The 23,715-nt window shown below is 43.8% G+C and overlaps 1 long non-coding RNA gene across 1 annotated transcript in view; it reads left to right on the forward strand.

Annotated features, from left to right (window-relative positions):
- The first annotated feature begins 2,937 nt into the window (after positions 1-2,937).
- LOC118389913 (uncharacterized) overlaps positions 2,938-23,715 on the forward strand; it is a 41,020-nt gene continuing 20,242 nt past the window's right edge. The window contains exon 1 of the long non-coding RNA XR_004826881.2: positions 2,938-3,067. This is a non-coding gene — a long non-coding RNA (uncharacterized LOC118389913). The remainder of the gene's footprint in view (positions 3,068-23,715) is intronic.

Here is a 23,715-nt window from a genome sequence, read left to right on the forward strand (position 1 = left end):
GTGTGTGTGTGTGAGGGAGAATGTGTGTGTGTGTGTGTGGAGAAACTGTGTGTGTGTGTGAGGGAGAAACTGTGTGTGTGTGTGTGTGAGGGAGAAACTGTGTGAGGGAGAAACTGTGTGTGTGAGGGAGAAACTGTGTGTGTGGGAGGGAGAAACTGTGTGTGTGAGTGTGTGGGAGAAACTGTGTGTGTGTGAGGGAAACTGTGTGAGGGAGAAACTGTGTGTGTGTGTGTGAGGGAGAAACTGTGTGTGTGAGGAGAAACTGTGTGTGTGAGGGAGAAACTGTGTGAGGGAGTGTGTAGTGAGGGAGAAACTGTGTGTGTGAGGGAGAAACTGTGGGAGAAACTGTGTGAGGGAGAAACTGTGTGTGAGGAGAAACTGTGTGAGGGAGAAACTGTGTGAGGGAGAAACTGTGTGAGGGAGAAACTGTGTGAGGGAGAAACTGTGTGAGGGAGAAACTGTGTGAGGGAGAAAGGGAGAAACTGTGTGAGGGAGTGTGTGTGAGGGAGAAACTGTGTGTGTGTGGGAGAAACCTGTGTGAGGGAGAAACTGTGTGAGGGAGTGTGTGAGGGAGAAACTGTGCGTGCGGGAGAAACTGTGCGTGAGGGAGAAACTGTGTGAGGGAGAAACTGTGTGAGGGAGAAACTGTGTGAGGGAGAAACTGTGTGAGGGAGAAACTGTGTGAGGGAGAAACTGTGTGAGGGAGAAACTGTGTGAGGGAGAAACTGTGTGAGGGAGAAACTGTGTGAGGGAGAAACTGTGTGAGGGAGAAACTGTGTGAGGGAGAAACTGTGTGAGGGAGAAACTGTGTGTGTGTGAGAATCTGTGTGTGTGTGAGAATCTGTGTGAGGGAGAATCTGTGTGAGGGAGAAACTGTGTGTGAGGGAGAAACTGTGTGTGAGGGAGAAACTGTGTGTGAGGGAGAAACTGTGTGAGGGAGAAACTGTGTGTGTGACTGGGAGAAACTGTGTGAGGGAGAAACTGTGTGAGGGAGAAACTGTGTGAGGGAGAAACTGTGAGGGAGAGGGAGAAACTGTGTGTGTGTGAGGGAGAAACTGTGTGAGGGAGAAACTGTGTGTGTGTGGGGAGAAACTGTGTGAGGGTGTGTGAGGGAGGGAAACTGTGTGTGGGAGAAATGAGGGAGAAACTGTGTGTGTATGAGGGAGAAACTGTGTGAGGGAGAAACTGTGTGTGTGTATGAGGGAGAAACTGTGTGAGGGAGAAACTGAGGTGTGTGTGTGAGGGAGAAACTGTGTGTGTGTGTGTGTGTGTATGAGGGAGAAACTGTGTGTGTGTATGAGGGAGAAACTGTGTGTGTATGAGGGAGAAACTGTGTGTGTGTATGAGGGAGAAACTGTGTGTGTGTGAGGGAGAAACTGTGTGTGTATGAGGGAGAAACTGTGTGAGGGAGAAACTGTGTGTGTGTGTGTATGAGGGAGAAACTGTGTGTGTATGAGGGAGAAACTGTGTGTGTGTGAGGGAGTGTGTATGAGGGAGAAACTGTGTGTGTGTGAGGGAGAAACTGTGTGTGTGTATGAGGGTGTGTGAGGGAGAAACTGTGAGTGTGAGGGAGAAACTGTGTGAGTGTGTGAGGGAGAAACTGTGTGAGTGTGTGAGGGAGAAACTGTGTGAGTGTGTGAGGGAGAAACTGTGTGTGTGTAGGAGGGAGAAACTGTGTGTGTGTGTATGAGGGAGAAACTGTGTGTGTGTATGAGGGAGAAACTGTGTGTGTGTATGAGGGAGAAACTGTGTGTGTATGAGGGAGAAACTGTGTGTGTGTATGAGGGAGAAACTGTGTGTGTGTGTGAGGAGAAACTGTGTGTGTGTGTGGGAGAAACTGTGTGTGTGTATGAGGGAGAAACTGTGTGTGTGTATGAGGGAGAAACTGTGTGTGTGTATGAGGGAGAAACTGTGTGTGTATGAGGGAGAAACTGTGTGTATGAGGGAGAAACTGTGTGAGTGTGTGAGGGAGAAACTGTGTGAGTGTGTGAGGGAGAAACTGTGTGAGTGTGTGAGGGAGAAACTGTGTGAGTGTGTGAGGGAGAAACTGTGTGAGTGTGTGAGGGAGAAACTGTGTGAGTGTGTGAGGGAGAAACTGTGTGAGTGTATGAGGGAGAAACTGTGTGTGTGTGAGAAACTGTGTGTGTGTGAGGGAGAAACTGTGTGTGAGGGAGAAACTGTGTGTGTGTATGTGTGAGAAACTGTGTGTGTGGAGAAACTGTGTGTGTGTGAGAAACTGTGTGTGTGTGAGGGAGAAACTGTGTGTGAGGGAGAAACTGTGTGTGAGGGAGAAACTGTGTGTGAGGGAGAAACTGTGTGTGAGGGAGAAACTGTGTGTGAGGGAGAAATTGTGTGTGTGTGTGTGTGTGAGGGAGAAACTGTGTGTGTGTGTGTGTGTATGAGGGAGAAACTGTGTGTGTGTGTGTATGTGTGTATGAGGGAGAAACTGTGTGTATGTGTTTATGAGGGAGAAACTGTGTGTATGTGTATATGAGGGAGAAACTGTGTGTATGTGTGTATGAGGGAGAAACTGTGTGTGTGTATGAGGGAGAAACTGTGTGTGTATGAGGGAGAAACTGTGTGTGTGTATGAGGGAGAAACTATGTGTGTGTGAGGGAGAAACTGTGTGTGTGTGAGGGAGAAACTGTGTGTGTGTGAGGGAGAAACTGTGTGTGTATGAGGGAGAAACTGTGTGTGTATGAGGGAGAAACTGTGTGTGTGTATGAGGGAGAAACTGTGTGTGTGTATGAGGGAGAAACTGTGTGTGTGTATGAGGGAGACACTGTGTGTATGAGGGAGAAACAGTTTGTGTGAGAGAGGGTGAGACCGTGTGCATATGTAATAAAAGGAGGCAGACCGGAGGCGGTGGAGGAGGAACAAGAGAACCCTGGAGAGCAGGAGGGAATGTTGGGAGCATGCTCCGTTCACTCTGCAGCAGCCAGCACCGGAGCTGGGAGAACAACAAACGGGGAACATTTTAATTTGTGTGGCCTTTGAGGCTGCTGCAGCTCGTTTTTTTTGCATGTGTGTGTCTAGTTGCGAAGGGAAGGAAAGGGGGTCTGACTAAGTGAGTGATACATACCTTTCTATGCTTGTTGCCTAGCATTACCAAATCATTGAGAGAACTAATGACTGTAACACTTCCTTTAAATACCCTCTTTATAATTAATTAGAAGCTCACTTATAAACTCCTTATGAGACATGCATAATGTATTATAATGCCCAACATAGACACTTATAATAGGAAGTGTTACCCAAATTACTTCAATCTATTGACTGGTTCTATATATGGGTGTTGGTGGTAGTCAGGTCAAGGGCACCTGTCACTGTCAGGTCAAATCACATTAGCTAGACTGAGACGTTGTAACAAAGTTACAGAAATGCCTTCTTCGTGTGCGAGCTAGCTAGCATACACTCTTGCCCTTTTCACACTAACACGCAGACCTGAACCGAGCTGTGCTGGCTTGGATATTTTGTTTTCACATTGTCCTTTTCAGCTCTGTTCCAATAATTATGGTGGAGGCATAACCTTGTCAACTTACTATAGCTTGGTTTGGCAATGTTCGGGAGTTAGAAAACCCCATTTATGCAACGCTTTACATAAAGCTGAGCAGATATGTAGTTACATTAAATAATATAATAGTGAAATGTTTTATTTCTGTGTAATTACATGTAGAGTTTGGCCTGTCTCTTCATTACAATCCGTTGTCATGTAATCGCTTCTTATACTGTAGCTGATCTGCAGTTAGAATGTACTGTGGAGTAAGTGGTTCCCAACATAATAGTTATTGTGCCACATTTTCCTGTCACAATGACACATGCGCTGTGCCCTTATGGAAAAAACACATGATTTCACATGTTGGAAATCACATGATTTCAGATGTGAAATTCTGACATGTTTTGTACATGTGAAACAGGGTTTTGGCACACTTCACATGTGATGATATTTCGCATGAAGATTTACATGTAGATTTTCACATGTGATCTCATAACCTTTCACATGTGGAACTTCATGTGAAATATCATCACATACAGTGCCTTGCGAAAGTATTCGGCCCCCTTGAACTTTGCGACCTTTTGCCACATTTCAGGCTTCAAACAAAAATATAAAACTGTATTTTTTTGTGAAGAATCAACAAGTGGGACACAATCATGAAGTGGAACGACATTTATTGGATATTTCAAACTTCTTTAATAAAACAAAAACTGAAAAATTGGGCATGCAAAATTATTCAGCCCCCTTAAGTTAATACTTTGTAGCGCCACCTTTTGCTGCGATTACAGCTGTAAGTCGCTTGGGGTATGTCTATCAGTTTTGCACATCGAGAGACTGAATTTTTTTCCCATTCCTCCTTGCAAAACAGCTCGAGCTCAGTGAGGTTGGATGGAGAGCATTTGTGAACAGCAGTTTTCAGTTCTTTCCACAGATTCTCGATTGGATTCAGGTCTGGACTTTGACTTGGCCATTCTAACACCTGGATATGTTTATTTTTGAACCATTCCATTGTAGATTTTGCTTTATGTTTTGGATCATTGTCTTGTTGGAAGACAAATCTCCGTCCCAGTCTCAGGTCTTTTGCAGACTCCATCAGGTTCTTCCAGAATGGTCCTGTATTTGGCTCCATCCATCTTCCCAATTTTAACCATCTTCCCTGTCCCTGCTGAAGAAAATCAGGCCCAAACCATGATGCTGCCACCACCATGTTTGACAGTGGGGATGGTGTGTTCAGGGTGATGAGCTGTTGCTTTTACGCCAAACGTAACGTTTTGCATTGTTGCCAAAAAGTTCCATTTTGGTTTCATCTGACCAGAGCACCTTCTTCCTCATGTTTTGTGTGTCTCCCAGGTGGCTTGTGGCAAACTTTAAACGACACTTTTTATGGATATCTTTAAGAAATGGCTTTCTTCTTGCCACTCTTCCATAAAGGCCAGATTTGTGCAATATACGACTGATTGTTGTCCTATGGACAGAGTCTCCCACCTCAGCTGTAGATCTCTGCAGTTCATCCAGAGTGATCATGGGCCTCTTGGCTGCATCTTTGATCAGTCTTCTCCTTGTATGAGCTGAAAGTTTAGAGGGACGGCCAGTTCTTGGTAGATTTGCAGTGGTCTGATACTCCTTCCATTCCTTCCATTTCAATATTATCGCTTGCACAGTGCTCCTTGGGATGTTTAAAGCTTGGGAAATCTTTTTGTATCCAAATCCGGCTTTAAACTTCTTCACAACAGTATCTCGGACCTGCCTGGTGTGTTCCTTGTTCTTCATGATGCTCTCTGCGCTTTTAACGGACCTCTGAGACTATCACAGTGCAGGTGCATTTATACGGAGACTTGATTACACACAGGTGGATTGTATTTATCATTAGTCATTTAGGTCAACATTGGATCATTCAGAGATCCTCACTGAACTTCTGGAGAGTTTGCTGCAATGAAAGTAAAGGGGCTGAATAATTTTGCACGCCCAATTTTTCAGTTTTTGATTTGTTAAAAAAGTTTGAAATATCCAATAAATGTCGTTCCACTTCATGATTGTGTCCCACTTGTTGTTGATTCTTCACAAAAAAATTGTTTTATATCTTTATGTTTGAAGCCTGAAATGTGGCAAAAGGTCAAAGTTCAATGGGGCCTAATACTTTCGCAAGGCACTGTATAAAGTGTTCCAAAACAACATGGTTTCACATCTGGATTTTCACAAGTAATCATACAACCTCACATAAGATCATGTGAAATTCATGTTTTTTCCACAAGAGTGAGCAAACTCACCGTCACATGTCTCATAGGGGATGGGTGAAATTACAATTTGCGCGATTTAGTTTACACTAGAGGTTAAGACAATTTAGGTTTAGACTTTAGGTCGAGACAATTTTGGTGAATATTTGTCAATGTCAGTGAGAAGGCTTAATTAAAATGTAGGTTAACAGTATGGCACAATGTAGTATTCAGAGCTCCCGTCTCTTTAAAAGGTTGAAGTTTGCTCACAGTGCGTGTGTCAATGCTTGATTAATCTCTTGTGGACAGACCCATGTAACATAAATTGTATCGTAGCATTTGTCAGACTGTGGGATGTGCCAAATACAGAAACTTTGTTCCAGTACTCAGATTTTTCTAGCCATCTTTCAAATTTGGGAAGGGCAGGGGACATTTGTCCCATAGGCTTGCCCAAAACTTGCAGATTGATAATGTTGGAGGAATCTGGAATATGTAACTATACTGTAGAAGAGCAACATAGATATTATGTTAAGTGTTGCTCAAGAGCCATTGAGGTTAGAAAGGTTAAGATAATATACCTGTTACAAAGACTAAATATCCACACGGTAGCATGTAGTGACTCTTACAGTGCAGACCTTTTTGCAGGAGGACTATTGAGCATGTTATTATTTTTTTACAGTGAATAGCATTTTCTGATTCCCTTGTTGCCATGGAGACACCTGGTGACCGCCCTTTCCACTCTTCCGCCTCTTCCTCTGAAAATATCAGCTTTGACAATCTGGTGCCTATTGTAATATATTTATATAGGGAGGGCAGGAGGTCAGAGAATGAGGGAAGAAGTTTCAAGTTGTATTAGTCATATGTACGAATGGTATACATAGTACAACAACATTCTTACTGGCAGGTTCCTTCCCGACAATGCAACAACAATAAGAAATAATACAAACAAAGTAAATGACTCATTAGAATAGAATAAACATTTTAACAATAATATAGGAAGGCACAATTTATAGTCCAATATTTACATGTGTATTTGGGAAGGGAGGCAGTGTATAAACTGGGCAGTACAATAAGAGTCTGGTTGCAGCAGTTGTGATGTGTGTGTGTGTGTGTGTGCGCATGAGTGAGTGCATGCTGATGTGGACGCCGAGGAATTTATAACTCGTGACTCTCTCTACTCCAGTCCCGTTGATGTGGAACGGGTCATGTTCCCTCATCTGCTTCCTGAAGTCAACAATCAGCTTGTTTGTTTTTCTGATGTTGAGGGAGAGGTTGTTGTCATTACACTTCAATGCCAGTTCACTTACCTTCTCCCTATATGCTGACACGTTGTTGTTTATCAGGCCTTCTGTTGTCAGCAAACTTTATGGAGTTGGTGTCAGGCAAAGCCACGTAGTCGTGGTTGAACAGGGAGTACAGCAGAGGACGGAAGACACAACCCTGAGGGGCCTCTGTGTTAAGTCTGTGTGGAGGTGTTGTTGTTGCCAAGGGAGGGCGGAGCTGTCTCCAGGTAGAAAGAATGCAGCATACCAGCAGCATACCACTCTGCATATCACTGCTGACTTGCTTCTGAAGCTAAGCAGGGTTGGTCCTGGTCAGTCCCTGGATGGGAGACCAGATGCTGCTGGAAGTGGTGTTGGAGGGCCAGTAAGAGGCACTCGTTCCTCTGGTCTAAAAATATCCCAATGCTCCAGGGCAGTGATTGGGGACACTGCCCTGTGTAGGGTGCTGTCTTTTGGGTGGGATGTTAAATGGGTGTCCTGACTAGCTGAGGTCATTAAAGATCCCATGGCACTTATCGTAAGAGTAGGGGTGTTAACCCCGGTGTCCTGGCTAAATTCCCAGTCTGGCCCTCAAACCATCACGGTCACCTAATAATCCCCAGTTTACAATTGGTTCATTCATCCCCCCTTCTCTCCCCTGTAACTATTCCTCAGGTCGTTGCTGCAAATGAGAACGTGTCCTCAGTCAACTTACCTGGTAAAATAATGGATAAATAAATAAATAAAAATAAATATATGCGGGGGTGGAAATAAAGGGAAGCACATTAAAGCTTTATTCAGTCCAATCTGTGGGCTGTGGAATATAGCAGAACCCGAAAGCAGTCCAAACGGTCAGTATTTTCACCTCATAACGGTATCGTCTCCAAGCGCACCCCTTACTGACCATTGGCTCACTTTTTTTTTTTACACAATTTAAGGTAGCTAAAATACTGCATTTGTCATTCAAAGCAGTTCTCTGTTTAATGATTATTTTATATTTTGTAGGTCTATACAATAGCAAATTTGTCATTTTAAGGGATAGTTCACCAATAAATCAAAATTTGCCATTGACAGACCTCAAAAGTGGTATAATATTGAGATGAGTCCACATCTAATGCCATCTGTGTACAACCAGCTACTGAAAGTATTCATACCCCTTGACTTACTCCATATTTTGTTGTTACAGCCTGAATTCGTAAAGGATTAAGTAGATGTTTTTTCTCACCCATCTTCACACTATACCCCATAATAAGTTTAGATTTGTTTTTAAATTGATCAAGAAATACAGAAATATCAAATTTACATACAGTTTAGAGAAACACCTACTCATACATGGGTTTTTCTTTATTTTTACTATTTCTTTTTAGAATAATAGTGAAGACATAACTATGCAATAACAGATATGGTATCATATAGTGACCAAAAAAGTGTTAAACCCATCAGAATATATTTTAGATTCTTCAAAGTAGCCACCGTTCGTCTTGATGACAGCTTTGCACACTCTCAACCAGCTTCATGAGGTAGTCACCTGGAATACTTTTCCAACAGTCTTGAAGGAGTTCCCACACATGCAGAGCACTTGTTGGCTACTTTTCCTTCAATCTGAGGTCCAAACCATCTCAATTGAGTTGAGGTCTGGTGATTGTGGAGGCCAGGTCATCTCACGCTTCATGGCGGGAACTATACATGCGGAGATCATCCGTTCATATTCTGCATCTCAGAAAGACATGGCAGTTGGAATCAAAAATCTAAAATTTGGACTCATCGAGACAAAGGACAGATTTCAACCAGTCTAATGTCCATAACCATTGTTTATTGGCCCAAGCAAATCTCTTCTTATTATTGGTAAACTTTAGTAGTGGTTTATTTGCAGCAAATTGGACCATGAAGGCCTGATTCACGGTCACATCTGAACAGTTGATGTTGAGATGTGTCTGTTACTTGAACTCTGAAGCATTTATTTGGGCTGCAATCTGAGGTGCACTTAATTGCCGATTTCTGAGGCTGGTAACTAATGAACTTATCCTCTGCAGCAGAGGTAACTCTGGGTCTTCCTTTCCTGTGGCGGTCCTCATGAGAGCCAGTTTCATCATTGCACTTGGTTTTTGTGACGGGCACTTGAAGAAACTTTCAAAGTTCTTTACATTTTACGGATTGACTGACCTTCATTTCTTAAAATAATAATGTCATTTCTCTTTGCTTATTTGAGGTGTTCTTGCCATAATACGGACTTGGTCTTTTACAGAATATGGCTATATTCTGTATATGTCACTCCCTGACCATAGAGAGCTTTTTATTCTCTGTGTTGGTTAGGTCAGGGTGGGTTATCTAGGTTATTATATATCTATGTTGGCCTGGTATGGTTCCCAATCAGAGGGAACCAGAGTTTATCGTAGTCTCTGTTTTGGGATCATATTTAGGCTGCCATTTCCCCATTGTGCTTTGTGGGATCTTGTCTATGTATAGTTGCCTGCGAGCACCACATTTGCTTTACGTTTCATTTTGCGTTTGTTTTCTGTGTGTTTAACGTCCTCATAAAGAGGATGGAACCATACCACGCTGCATTTTGGTCCGATTCTGATTACAACGACCGTGACAGTATTTCAACCATACCTTGTCACAATACAACTGATTGGCTCAAACGCATTAAGGAAAGAAATTCCACAAATTAACTGTTAACAAGGCACACCTGTTAATTGAAATGCATTCCAGGTGAATATCTCTTGAAGCTGGTTGAGAGAATGCCAAGAGTGTGAAAGCTGTCATGGCAAATGGTGGATACTTCAAAGAATCTAAAATACCCTGCAGTCAAGAGTGTTGGGTTGACCAGCCTCGTTATTGTAGAGCACTCACATCATTCACTTGTGTGTGTGTGTGGTGTGACCTGCTTTCCCTATTAGTAAGTGAATAAAGATGAAGTTTAAATCCGACTTGTGTGATATGTTTGTCTCTCCTCATTTGATAATAATGAAATAACCACCACAAAGGATAGAGGGAACAACGAACAGCATCAAATACAGGCAAATCCTTGATGAGAATCTGCTTCAGAGTGCAAACAACCTTAGCCTGTGACGAAGATTTACATTCCAACAGGACAATGACCCTAAGAATACAGCTAAAGCAATGCTGGAATGCCTTCAGAACAAGAATGTCAAAGTACTTGAGTGGCCCAGCCAAAGCCCAGACTAGAATCACATCAAAAATACTTGTGGAGCTGCGGTGAACAGCAATCTTCATAAAACTTAACAGAGCTTGAGCAAGGAAGAATGGGAGAAAGTCCCTAAATCCAGATGTGCAAAACTGATAAATTCATACCCAGGACGACTCAAAGCTGTAATCGCCGCCAATGGTGCTTCTACTAAGCATTTACTCGGGGGTGTGAATACATATGTAAATTAGATATTTCTATATTTCATTTTCAATACATTTGCATACATTTTCTGTCATCACTTTGTCATTATGCGTTAATGTTTGTAGATGGGTGGATTATTTGTTTTAATCCATTTTGAATTCAAACTAACACAACAAAATGTGGAATAAGTCAAGGGGTATGAATACTTTCTGAAGTCAGTGCATGCCAAATCTATAGGATTTGGGGAAACTCTGCCTTAGAGCAGTATACAGCCAACTGAGATTGGCTTTGAGTTTGTTTCCTTCGTTGCCACCCTTTATGATATATTGTACAATAAATGAGTTCAGTTATTATGAGAAATCATAATGTCACCAGTTTTCTCAGTTCATATGTGGATGTTGCCTGATGGAATTGGCGCTACTCCACTTGATCTCATAACTTTCGCCACAGCTGCTGACATGCTCACACAGCTCATTGTACTGGTTCAAAACATGTGTAGGAAAATGCCTGCCATTACTTCTGCTCTTGTTCTGGCTGATCTGTTGTTCTTGATGTTTTGGTCCCTTGGGGATGGAGCAGATAAAGAAAGCGGCCTGGTGCTTAACTAACTGTTTTCAAGGCTGTCCCAGCAGAGCTGCTCGCCCTTCATTAAGCAAACCTCTTAAGATACTAAAGACGCACCACGTTATAACAACACTGTCTCTTCAGTCTTCACAAGCCTGCAATACCTATGTGGGACTCTTAAACGGTGCACCTGCTCAGTTATTTGATTGCCTTGCCTTTGTTTCTGGAACGCGGTCGATGACGAGCACTTCTCCCACACATGGTCATTACCGAGGCCTCTGTCCCTGTCACCGCACCGTTTTTTTTTCTTCTGCGGTTTGCAGATAAGTTGCTACATCCATTCGGTGGCGGCTGCTCCTCAGCCCCAGCCATTGCTTATCGGTCTTAAGCACACAGCTATGGTGAAACTAATTATTGTGCAAGGCTCTGGGAGCATCAACGGGACCAATAGGGATTATATACAGAGTTTCGCAGTGTGCAGTTTCAGCCCACACAGCCTGTTGTCCTTTTGACATCTCTCTTTGTCCCACAGATTACTCGTACACATTGAATTTGAATGGCTTGGCTGTTACAATATGGCTATCAATTATTCTATCCCTTTCTCACACTCATTTCTCACTCTTTATTCTCTTCCTATAACCTTTGTTTAATATCGGTCGCAAGTTTTTTGTTTTCTATCTCATTGTGCGTGTCTCTGTACCTTTTGGTCATTTTGCTCTCCATTTGCATTTTATCGTTCTCTCCGTTTAACCCCCTTTAGCCAGAAATTTTCAGATGTGATTTATAGTATCATGACGTTAATCAAACGACTCAATAAAAACATTGTCAGGTTTCATGTGATTGGAGTATAGCCATAGCTACACATTCTACTAATCTACCTGCCGTCTGGTATGTTATTATGGTCATATGCTTATGTATGTGAGGGCAGATGTTTGAGTGTGTTAATGTTGCATAAAGTATGTGGTTCTTGCAGGACAATTGAAATTGTAAGCATGTGTATGACCTTGTGTGCTCATCCACTTCCTTCATGCATTGCATTTGCTTTTCCTTCTGTCCCCCTCTACCCTCTAAACACACAGCCAAACCACATCGCTTGTCTCTCCCAGTCAGTCAGAATGAGGGCAGCCAGGGAAAGATAAAATGCTGCTGCTTCTGCTCTTTCCCTGAGGTCTTTCTCTCTTCAGAATAACCTTCCTTTCTCCCTCATGCTTTGTTTACATATGGGGACGACAAAGTGACATCACTATAAAAAATAAATGCTACCACTCTATTAAATGTCTGGTCATCATTAGTCAGGAGCGTTATCATAAACTGTGTCCGCCATGAAAATAAAACCTCCTTAGGGGTGAGAAGGCTGGGATGGGAACTGGGATCTGATCATATATAGCCGAGGTGAGCATGCAATTTTCAGACGACTGAGAAGCCTATGAGCCTGGATTATGCCACCATGAATGATTAATACATACACATCATTCATAACCTTTTGTCATAAACCTAGGCTGATATTACTTTCAGCCGCAGCGGAGAATGTGAGGGTATAGGTTTGGGGTTCTTCCCGAAAAGGAATAAAAAATGTTGAGTTGAAACCAAAGTCTGGTATTTAGATTTTGTTGCTGTAATGCTCCTATTTGTTGTGGTTTCCTGCTGTTTATTTGTGTGCCCTGAATGGCAGTTTAATGTGGTTAAATATCCTGTTAACATTTTCAGCCTTGTCTGTTTGCTAATTAGCAGCTAATTACCCTGTGTCATTTGTGTCCGCAGATGACCCGTTTAATTTTTAAGCTCTTTTCTCAGGGAAGATGGGTTCAGAATTACGTGTCTGAACGATTCCAGGAACAAGGCCAGTGTACACTAAGCACACAATGGTGAAAACTGTGTTGGGATTTTACAGGATGTAATACATGTCCATTGTCTACAGTGAGGTGGTTATGGATGGCATCTCTTTGGGCTTCCAGCAACAATACGCTCTAAAAAACAAAGACCTATAGCTGCCCTACAACGGATTCTGGACACGAGAAGATAAGTACAGTATTTATGACTGATCTTATGTGCGTTTCTTAAAACATGTAAATCTAAGCCCTTTTTCTGTGATTATCTACTAACCTAACATATGGAATTATTTTAGGATATTAATAAAATGGACCATCTAGCTGTTTAATTTCGTATTATAGGGCCCCTGTAGGTATAAAAACAATGTAAGTAAAAATTACTTGATGAAACATTGAATTTGGCCTTACTGCTATTTGCCCATAGAGACACATTAAAGAACACAAAAGGGAATATGTTTTGACTTGTCTGAAACACGTTTGAGAGACAGGAAAGCTCAGGGAAGGTTTTTCATGTGGAACAACTCTTATTCTTTAAGTTATTCTTTAAAGTTATTTTTACTGCACAGTCATTTTGTAGGGAGTTGGGATGGTGTCCTTGTGTCCTGCACAGCTAGGCCCTGATTCTGACCCGAGTTGAGCATGTGTATTCTGACCTTGAACTTAAGCATGAGAATAGCATTCGATTCACCCCGCTATTTGCTCTGGTGCAGATCTAAGAAAGGAAGGAGGTGTGTCTTTAGAAACGCTGTATACTGGCCTTGACATAATTCCACCACCTTTGAGGAAACCATTAATCAGGTTGAGCAAACCTTCCGGTTCCAAGTGGAAAACATCCATGTTCTTTTTAGATAGAAATAACAGTATTCTCTGTATTGTAATTTCTAAATGGATAAGAGCTGTTGATAAGAGCTAGGTAAATGAGTAATCCACTTGGAGAAGGGGATTGTAAATACACATAGCAATTGTTGTAGGCTATTTTCCGTATGATCCCTGTAGACGAATGTAAAACCAGCCATATGGAAGTAAACTGAAAATCATATCAACATTACAAGTATTGCATCCTTTTTCCACAGTGAAATAGGCAAGGAAAAGGGGCTGAGCTGGACCCAAGGAAAGAAACCATAAGCATCAAAACACCCCTAAGCTAGACTAGCCTATTTCAACAACAACTAACTAACCAAATATACAGCGGGTGGTCCGGCCAGTTCTAACTAGTGTTTTTAACAAAGTTTACCTATGGGTAGTGTATGCTCATGGGAGACTTGGTCTTGGTTCCCCCTTTTCCCACCAGCAAACAAACAAAAACAATACTCACAGGTGAGGACAAAGTGATATGGAGGTGCTCAAACAAAAGATAGCTCAATACATAAAGAGAGACATAGTAGGAGAGGGTGAACAGAGCGATCTACAGACATATGGCATTTACAGAGAGATTGAGCTCCAGAGCAAACAACTGACATGGTTTTTAAACCAAGGGAAAGGAACTGTGATTGGGTAGGAAACAGGAGGAGGTGTGTCTTCTGATTGGGGAGTGATTTTCACCTGTGAGGGGAGGAGAGAAAAGAACACAGGATACACACACACACAGACACACACACACACACACACACACACACACAGGATACCTGTATCCGTAACACTGAACATGTCCCAGTTCTTCCATGGCCTGCATACTCACCAGACATGTCACTCATTGACAATGTTTGGGATGCTCTGGATTGACGTGTACGACAATGTGTTCCAGTTCCCGCAAATATCCAGCAACTTCGCACAGCCATTGAAAAGGAGTGGGACAACATTCCACAGGCCACAATAAACATCCACATCAACTCTGCAAAGATGTGTCATGCAAATGGTGGTCACACTAGCTGCTGACTGGTTTTCTGATCCACACCCCTACTTAATTTTTTAAGGTATCTGTGACCAACAGATCCATTTCTGTATTCCCAGTCATGTGAAATCAATAGATTGGGGTCTAATTTATTTATTTCAATTGACTGATTTCCTGAACCGTAACTCAGTAAAATCTTGACATTGTTGCATGTTTATTTTTGTTCATATTTTGTAACTATGCCCGGGCTTTGCTCCGTTTTTTCATACAGGTCCATGATTAGTGAGAATTAGGGTAGATTTATTGCACTATTGGTCAAGCCCCATTGTACACTGCTTTCCTAACCTTAAAATGTGTCTAATCTACCACCTGGTGCATCTACCACCTGGTGCAACGGAGACATGCATAGATGGCCTCCTTTAATGGTTCCCTATTTTCTGAACCCCTTTGTCTACAAAATTTGAATTAAAAAAGGTAGACCGTATTTAAGATAAATGTACTGAAATCCTATTGAATGAAAACTCCACCAGAAAAAATCTGTTGGCCAGCAAGTGGGAGGTTTTTCGTAGGTTGAATTCATAGGTTCTGCACCTTCATAAGGTAAGTACGTAGGAAAGGCGTGCGTAAGAAAGGCATAATTTCGTCGGAATCGGACCCCTTGTGAACATCAGAGTAAAATAGACAAGTGTGTGTGTGTGTGTGTGTGTGTGTGTGTGTGTGTGTGTGTGTGTGTGTGTGTGTGTGTGTGTGTGTGTGTGTGTGTGTGTGTGTGTGTGTGTGTGTGTGTGTGTGTGTGTGTGTGTGTGTTCGTGAGTCTAAGCTTTTCAAATGTTATGGGTTGCATGTTTCGTCACTATCACTAACAGCAAGCAATGCAGGTGTAGAAGCACGGTGGCTAGGAAAACTCCCTAGAAAGGCCAAAACCTAGGAAGAAACCTAGAGAGGAACCAGGCTATGAGGGTGGCCAGTTCTCTTCTGGCTGTGCCGGGTGGAGATTATAACAGAACATGGCCAAATGTTCAAATGTTCATAAATGACCAGCATGGTCAAATAATAATAATCACAGTAGTTGTTGAGGGTGGAGCAAGTCAGCACCTCGGGAGTAAATGTCAGTTGGCTTTTCGTAGCCGATCATTAAGAGTATCTCTACCGCTCCTGCTGTCTCTAGAGAGTTGAAAACAGCAGGTCTGGGACAGGTAGCACGTCCGGTGAACAGGTAAGGGTTCCATAGCCGCAGGCAGAACAGTTGAAACTGGAGCAGCAGCACGGCCAGGTGGACTGGGGACAGCAAGGAGTCATCATGCCAGGTAGTCCTGAGGCATGGTCCTAGGGCTCAGGTCCTCTGAGAAAGAGAGAGAGAATTAGAGAGCATTAGAGAGCATACTTAAATTCACACAGGACACCGGACAAGACAGAAGTACTCCAGATTTAACAAACTGACCCTAGCCCCCGACCAAACTAACACAAAGACATAATAAAGGAACTAAGGTCAGAACGTGACACCATTCCATAAAAATGGAGCTCTATAGGAGAATGTCCTCCCTCCAGCTGTTTGCTTAGAAATTCTAGGGACAATTAGGAGGCCTACATCTTGTGAACGTAGCGTACGTGTAGGTATGTACAGCAGGACCAAATCGGAAAGATGGGTGGGAGAAAGCCCATGTAATGCTTTGTAGTTTAGCAGTAAAACCTTGAAATCAGCCCTTGCCTTGACAGGAAGCCAGTGTAGGGAGGCTAGCACTGGAGTAATATGATACATTTTTTTGGTTCTAGTCAGGATTCTAGCAGCCGTATTTAGCACTAACTGAAGTTTTATTTAGTGCTTTATCTGGGTAGAGCATTGTAGTAGTCTAACCTAGAAGTACCAGAAGAATGGATACATTTTTCTGAATCATTTTTGGACCGAAGGTTTCTGATTTTGCAATGTTACATAGATGGAAAAAAGCTGTCCTTAAAACAGTCTTGATATGTTCGTCAAAAGAGAGATCAGGGTCCAGAGTAACGCCGAGGTCCTTCAGTTTTATTTGAGATGACTGTACAACCATCAAGATTAATTGTCAGATTCAACAGAAGATCTCCTTGTTTCTTGGGACCTATAACAAGCATCTTTGTTTTGTCCAAGTTTAAAAGTAGAAAGATTACAGCCATCCACTTCCTTATGTCTGAAACACAGGCTTCTAGCGAGGGCAATTTTGGGGCTTCACCATGTTTCATTGAAATGTACAGCTGTGTGTCATCCGCATAGCAGTGAAAGTTAACATTATGTTTTCGAATGACATCCCCAAGAGGTAAAATATATAGTGAAAACAATAGTGGTCCTAAAACGGAACCTTTAGGAACACCAAATTGACAGTTGATTTGTCAGAGGACAAACCATTCAGAGACAAACTGATATCTTTCTGACAGATAAGATCGAAACCAGGCCAGAACTTGTCCGTGTAGACCAATTTGGGCTTCCCATCTCTCCAAAATAATGTGGTGATCGATGGTATCAAAAACAGCACTAAGGTCTAGGAGCACGAGGACAGATGCAGAGCCTCGGTCTGACACAATTATAAGGTCATTTACCACCTTCACAGGTGCAGTCTCAGTGCTAGTTTTACCCAACCTAGGTCGAGGCACAGACACGGTCTGAGCATTTCGTATACATTGTCTTCAGGAAGACAGCTTTTTCTATTTTTTTTTTTTGAGGAATGGAAGATTCGATAGGATTTATTTTTTTTGGGGGGGGGGTCAAGATTTGGCTTTTTCAAGAGAGGCTTTATTACTGCCACTTATAGTGAGTTTGGTACACATCTGGTGGATAGAGAGCCGTTTATTATGTTCAACATAGGAGGGCCACGCACAGGAAGCAGCTCTTTCAGTAGTGTAGTTGGAATAGGGTCCAGTATGCAGCTTGAAGGTTTAGAGGCCATGATTATTTTCATCATTGTGTCAAGAGGTATACTACTAAAACACTTGAGTGTCTCTCTTGATCCTAGGTCCTGGCAGAGTTGTGCAGACTCAGGACAACTGAGCTTTGGAGGAATACGCAGATTTAAAGAGGAGTCTGTAATTTGCTTTCTAATGATCATGATCTTTTCCTCAAAGAAGTTCATGAATTTATTACTGCTGAAGTGAAAGCCATCCTCTCTTGGGGAATGCTGCTTTTTAGTTAGCTTTGCGACAGTATCAAAAATACATTTTTGGATTGTTCTTATTTTCCTCAATTAAGTTGGGAAAATAGGATGATCGAGCAGCAGTGAGGGCTCTTCGATACTGCACGGTACCGTCTTTCCAAGCTAGTCTGAAGATTCCAGTTTGGTGTGGCACCATTTCCGTTCCAATTTTCTGGAAGCTTGCTTCAGAGCTCGGGTATTTTCTGTATACCAGGCAGCTAGTTTCTTATGAAAAATGTTTAAGGGTGCAACTGCATCCAGGGTATTGTGCAAGGTTAAATTTAGTTCCTCAGTTAGGTGATTAACTGATTTTTGTCCTCTGACGTCCTTGGGTAGGCAGAGGGAGTCTGGAAGGGCATCAAGGAATCTTTGTGTTGTCTGAGAATTTATATCACGACTTTTGATGCTCCTTGGTTGGTCTGAGCAGATTATTTGTTGCGATTGCAAACGTAATAAAATGGTGATCCAATAGTCCAGGATTATGAGGAAAAATGTTAAGATCCACAACATTTAGGTCCAGAGACATGTGGGACAAAACCCACTGAGCCTTTTGGAGTGGGTCTGTGGACTTTTCCATGTGCATTTTAAAATCACCAAAAATTATAATATTATCTGCTGAGGTCTGATAGGAATTCAGGGAACTCAGTGAGGAACGCTGTATATGGCCCAGGAGGCCTATAAACAGTAGCTATAAAAAGTGATTTAGGCTTCCTAGATTTCATGACTAGAAGCTCAAAAGACGTCCATTTTATTTTTTGTAAATTGAAATGTGCTATCGTAAATGTAAGCAACACCTCCGCCTTTGCGGGATGCACAGGGAATATGGTCACTAGTGTAACCAGGAGGTGAGGCCCCCTGCTCTAGTCGGCTGGCCCTCGCTACATATTCGTCGCCAGACCCACTGGCTCCAGGTCATCTACAAGTCCATGCTAGGTAAAGCTCCACCTTATCTCAGTTCACTGGTCACGATGGCAACACCCATCCGTAGCACGCGCTCCAGCAGGTGTATCTCACTGATCATCCCTAAAGCCAACACCTCATTTGGCCGCCTTTCGTTCCAGTACTCTGCTGCCTGTGACTGTAACGAATTGCAAAATCTCTGAAGTTGGAGACTTTTTATCTCCCTCACCAACTTTAAACATCTGCTATCTGAGCAGCTAACCGATCCCTGCAGCTGCACATAGTCTATTGGTAAATAACCCACCCATTTTCACCTACCTCATCCCCATACTGTTTTTATTTATTTACTTTTCTGCTCTTTTGCACACCAATATCTCTACCTGTACATGACCATCTGATAATTTATCACTCCAGTGTTAATCTGCAATATTGTAATTATTCGCCTACCTCCTCATGCCTTTTGCACACATTGTATATAGACTCCACTTTTTTTTCTACTGTGTTGTTGACTTGTTAATTGTTTACTCCATGTGTAACTCTGTGTTGTCTGTTCACACTGCTATGCTTTATCTTGGCCAGGTCGCAGTTGCAAATGAGAACTTGTTCTCAACTAGCCTACCTGGTTAAATAAAGGTGAAATAAATTTTTTTTTAAATAAAATAAAATAACACAGTAAATTCATCAGGCTTAAGCCATGTTTCAGTCAGGCCAATCACATCAAGATTATGATCAGTGATTAGTTCATTGACTATAACTGCCTTTTGAAGTGAGGGATCTAACATTAAGTAGCTCTATTTTGACATTTGAGGTATCACGTTCTCTTTCAATAATGGCAGGAATGGATGAGGTCTTTATCCTAGTGAGATTTCTAAGGCAAACACTGCCATGTTTAGTTTTGCCCAACCTAGGTCGAGGCACAGACACGGTCTCAATAGGGATAGCTGAGCTGACTACACTGACTGTGCTAGTGGCAGACTCCACTAAGCTGGCAGGCTGGCTAACAGCCTGCTGCCTGGCCTGCAACCTATTTCATTGTGGAGCTAGAGGAGTTAGACAGGGCTCTATGTTGGTAGATAAGATGAGAGCACCCATTACTATGGCTTGGAAACATGATGAAATTTCAAAAGGAGGTAAATAATTAGTAGGGAAACCTTTTGTCATCATTGTGATGTCGCCAGATTGACTTTAGATTAAGTATAACTTCAGCTACCTAGCTTACAGTGCCTTGCAAAAGTATTCACCCCCTTGGTGTTTTTGCCATTTTGTTGCATTACAACCTGTAGTCCAAATTGGTGAAGTGAAATTTAAAAAAATAATGATCTCAGTGTATATACACCTGTTCTGAAAGGCCCCAGAGTCTGCAACACCACTAAGCAAGTGGCACCACCAAGTAAGCGGCACTATGAAGACCAAGGAGCTCTCCAAACAGGTCAGGGACAAAGTTGTGGGGAAGTACAGATCAGGGTTGGGTTAAAAAAAATATTCTGACCTTTGAACATCCCACGGAGCACCATTTAAATCCATTATTAAAAAATGGAAAGAAAATGGCACCACAACAAACCTTCCAAGAGAGGGCCGCCCACCAAAACTTACGGACCAGACAAGGAGGGCATTAATCAGAGCGGCAACAAAGAGACCATAGATGACACTGAAGGATCTGCAAAGCCCCACAGCAGAGATTGGAGTATCTGTCCATATGACCACTTTAAGCCGTACACTTCACAGAGCTGGGCTTTACGGAAGTGTCGCCAGAAGAAAAATAAGCAAACACATTTGGTGTAATTTACCTCTTGGCAGGTGTCTAGGAGCCTCACTCTGGGCGCACACCGAACAGGAGGAAACAGAATCACACATCCCTCCTCAAAGTGGGCCACCAGTACTTCCTCTCAAGACCTCTCACTGTCCTAAAAATACCTGGGTGACCCGACGAGGGTAGACAATGAGCCCATCGAATCAATTGATCACGAACAGCCAGCGGCACGAACCTATGACCCTCCGGACACTGTGGAGGCGCAGGTTCCTCCCTTAGCGCCCGCTCGATGTCCGCGTCCACATCCCATACTACTGGTGCCACCAGCTTAGCTGCCGGAATGATGGGAGTAGGATCGATGGACCTGTCCTCAGTGTCATAGTCTTGACAGCGCGAGTCGGCCTTAGTGTTGAGGGAACCTGGTCTATATGAGACAGTGAAATGAAATCTGGTGGAAAAACATGGCCCACCTTGCCTGACGAGGATTCAGTCTCCTAGCTGATCGGATATACTCCAGGTTACGGTGGTCAGTCCAGATAAGGAAAGGGTGCTTAGCCCCTCAAGCCAGTGTCTCCACACCTTCAGGGCCTTAACCATAGCCAACAACTCCCTATCCCCACATCATAATTCCGCTCCACTGGCCAGAGTTTCTTCGAAAAAAGGCACAGGGGCGGAGCTTGTGGCGCACCCGAACGCTGTGAGCACTGCTCCAACCCCAGCCTCGGATGCGTCCACCTCTACTATAAACGCCAAATGCGCCAACACCGGCTCCTCAGTAAACATCGCTTCAACTTATGAAAAGCTCCGTTCGCCTCTGCTGACCACTGTAAACACACCGGCCCCCCCCTTCAGCAGTGAGGTAATGGGGGCAGCTACCTGACCAAAACCCCGGATAAACCTCCGGTAGTAATGGGCAAACCCCAAGAACCGCTGCACCTCCTTTACCGTGGTCGGTCGGCCAATTACGCACGGCCTTTACGCGGTCACCCTCCATTACCAACCCAGAGCTGGAAATGCGATAACCCAGGAAGGAAACTGATTGTTTGGAAAACTCACATTTCTCCCCCTTCACATACAGGTCATGCTCCAGCAGTCGTCTAAGAACCTTGCGCACCAGAGATACATGCGCAGTGCGTGTAGCGGAGTAGATCAAAATATCGTCAATATACACCACTACACCCTGTCCGTGCAGGTCTGAGAATCTCATCCACGAAGGATTGAAATATAGCTGGAGCATTTTTTAAACCGTATGCATGACAAGGTACTCATAATGGCCAGAAGTAGTGCTAAATGCAGTTTTCCACTCATCTCCATCCCGAATACGCACCAGATTATAAGCACTCCTGAGATCCAGTTTAGTGAAGAACTACGCTCCGTGAAATTATTCCACTGCCGTAGCAATGAGAGGTAGTGGGTAACTAAAACCCACTGTGATGGAATTTAGACCTCTATAATCAATACACGGATGTAAACCACCATCTTTTTTCTTCACAAAAAATAAACTCGAAGAGACAGGTGACATGGAGGGCCGAATGTACCCCTGTCCCAGAGCCTCGGTGATGTAAGTTTCCATAGCCACCTTCTCCCCCTGGGACAAAGGATACACATGACTCCTGGGGAGTGCAGCGTTACCCTGGAGATTTATCACGCAATCCCCCTGCCTATGGGGTGGTAATTGGGTCGCCTTCTTTTTACTGAAAACGATGGCAAAATCGTCATACTCAGCTGGAATGCGCACGGTGGAAACCTGGTCTGGACTCGCCACCGTTGTCGCACCGATGGAAACCCCTACACACCTGCCTGAACACTCATCAGACCACCCTGTAGAGTTCCCTGTTTCCACGAAATCGTAGGATTATGAATAGCTCGCCAGGGAATCCCAAGTACAACTGGAAACGCAGGTGAATCAATAAGGAACAAACTAATTCGCTCCTTGTGATTCCCCTGCGTAATCATCTCCAACGAAATTGTGGCTTTCCTCACCAGCCCTGACCCTAATGGTCGACTATCTAAAGAGTGCACGGTAAAAGGGGGTCTACTTTTACTAACGGAATCCTCAACCTCTGAGCGAGTCGGTGATCTATAAAGTTTCCAGCTGCGCCTGAATCTACCAGTGCCTTATGTTGGAGAGAAGGAGAATAATTAAGGAAACAAATTAATAGGAACATGTGACCAACAGGAAACTCTGGGAGAGTGTGATGCTTACTCACCTGGGGTGCCCGAGGAGTGTTCTGCCTGCCTTCTCGATTCCCCGATGAATTCCTCCAGCACCGACCAGACATGTGCCCTCTCCGGCCACAACTGGTACAGGAGGAGCTTCCTCCTCCGATCTCCCTAGACGCGGTCCCTCCTAGTTCCATCGGGATAGGAGCAGGAGGGTCAGGAGGTAGAACTGACAGGACCCTTTCAGAACGTCCGCGAGCAGCTAGCAGATGGTCCAACCGGATCGACAGGTCTATCAGTCCATCCAGGCTAAGTGTAGTATCCCGACAGGCCAGCTCCCTACAGACGTCCTCTCTCAGGCTACATCTGTAATGGTCTATCAGGGCCCTGTCGTTCGGCCAAGGTCCGGAACTCCAGCGCGAAGTCCTGCGCGCTCCTCGTCCCCTGTCTGAGATGGAACAATCTCTCACCCGCCGCTCGACCTTCTGGAGGGTGATCGAACACGGCCCTGAAACGGCGGGTGAACTCTGGGTAATTGTCCTTCGCTGAGTCGGGCCCGTTCCAGACCGCATTAGCCCACTCCAGGGCTCTACCCGTAAGGCATGTGATGAGGACCCACACTCTCTCCTCCTCCGAGGGAGCCGGCCGAACGGTTGCCAGGTAGAGGTCTAGTTGAAGCAAGAATCCCTGGCACCCCGTCGCTGCTCCATCGAACTCCCTCGGAGCGTCATGAGCAGAGCGCTGGAACCGGATCCAGATGGGGAGATGGTAGAGTTGCTGGTGGGAGGGTCGGTGGGGTAGTAGGAGACCATTCCTCTCCCAACGATCCATCCTCTCCATCATCTGATCCATCGCTGATCCTAGGCGATGGAGGATGGACGTGTGATGATGGACTCTCTCCTCCATAGTGGGAAGAGGAGTGGTCGCTGCTCCTGCTGACTCCATATCGTGGTGCGGGCTTCTGTTACGATAAATGAGTGAGGAGGTGTGGAGTCAGGCGCAGAGAGCAAAAGATGTGGGAAAAAACACGCTTTAATGTCCCGGAAACATAACATGAACAAAAGTAGGAAAACAAATGATCAGAAACATAAACGGACGGCATGAAAACCAAAATACAAACAAAAATACACTCAAACAACAAAACAGACGAACAAGCCTGCACGAAACAGAAGCGGGCTGAACAAACTATATATAACC

This window comes from Oncorhynchus keta, chromosome 11 (assembly GCF_023373465.1).
Source record: "Oncorhynchus keta strain PuntledgeMale-10-30-2019 chromosome 11, Oket_V2, whole genome shotgun sequence".
NCBI classification, from domain to species: domain Eukaryota; kingdom Metazoa; phylum Chordata; class Actinopteri; order Salmoniformes; family Salmonidae; genus Oncorhynchus; species Oncorhynchus keta.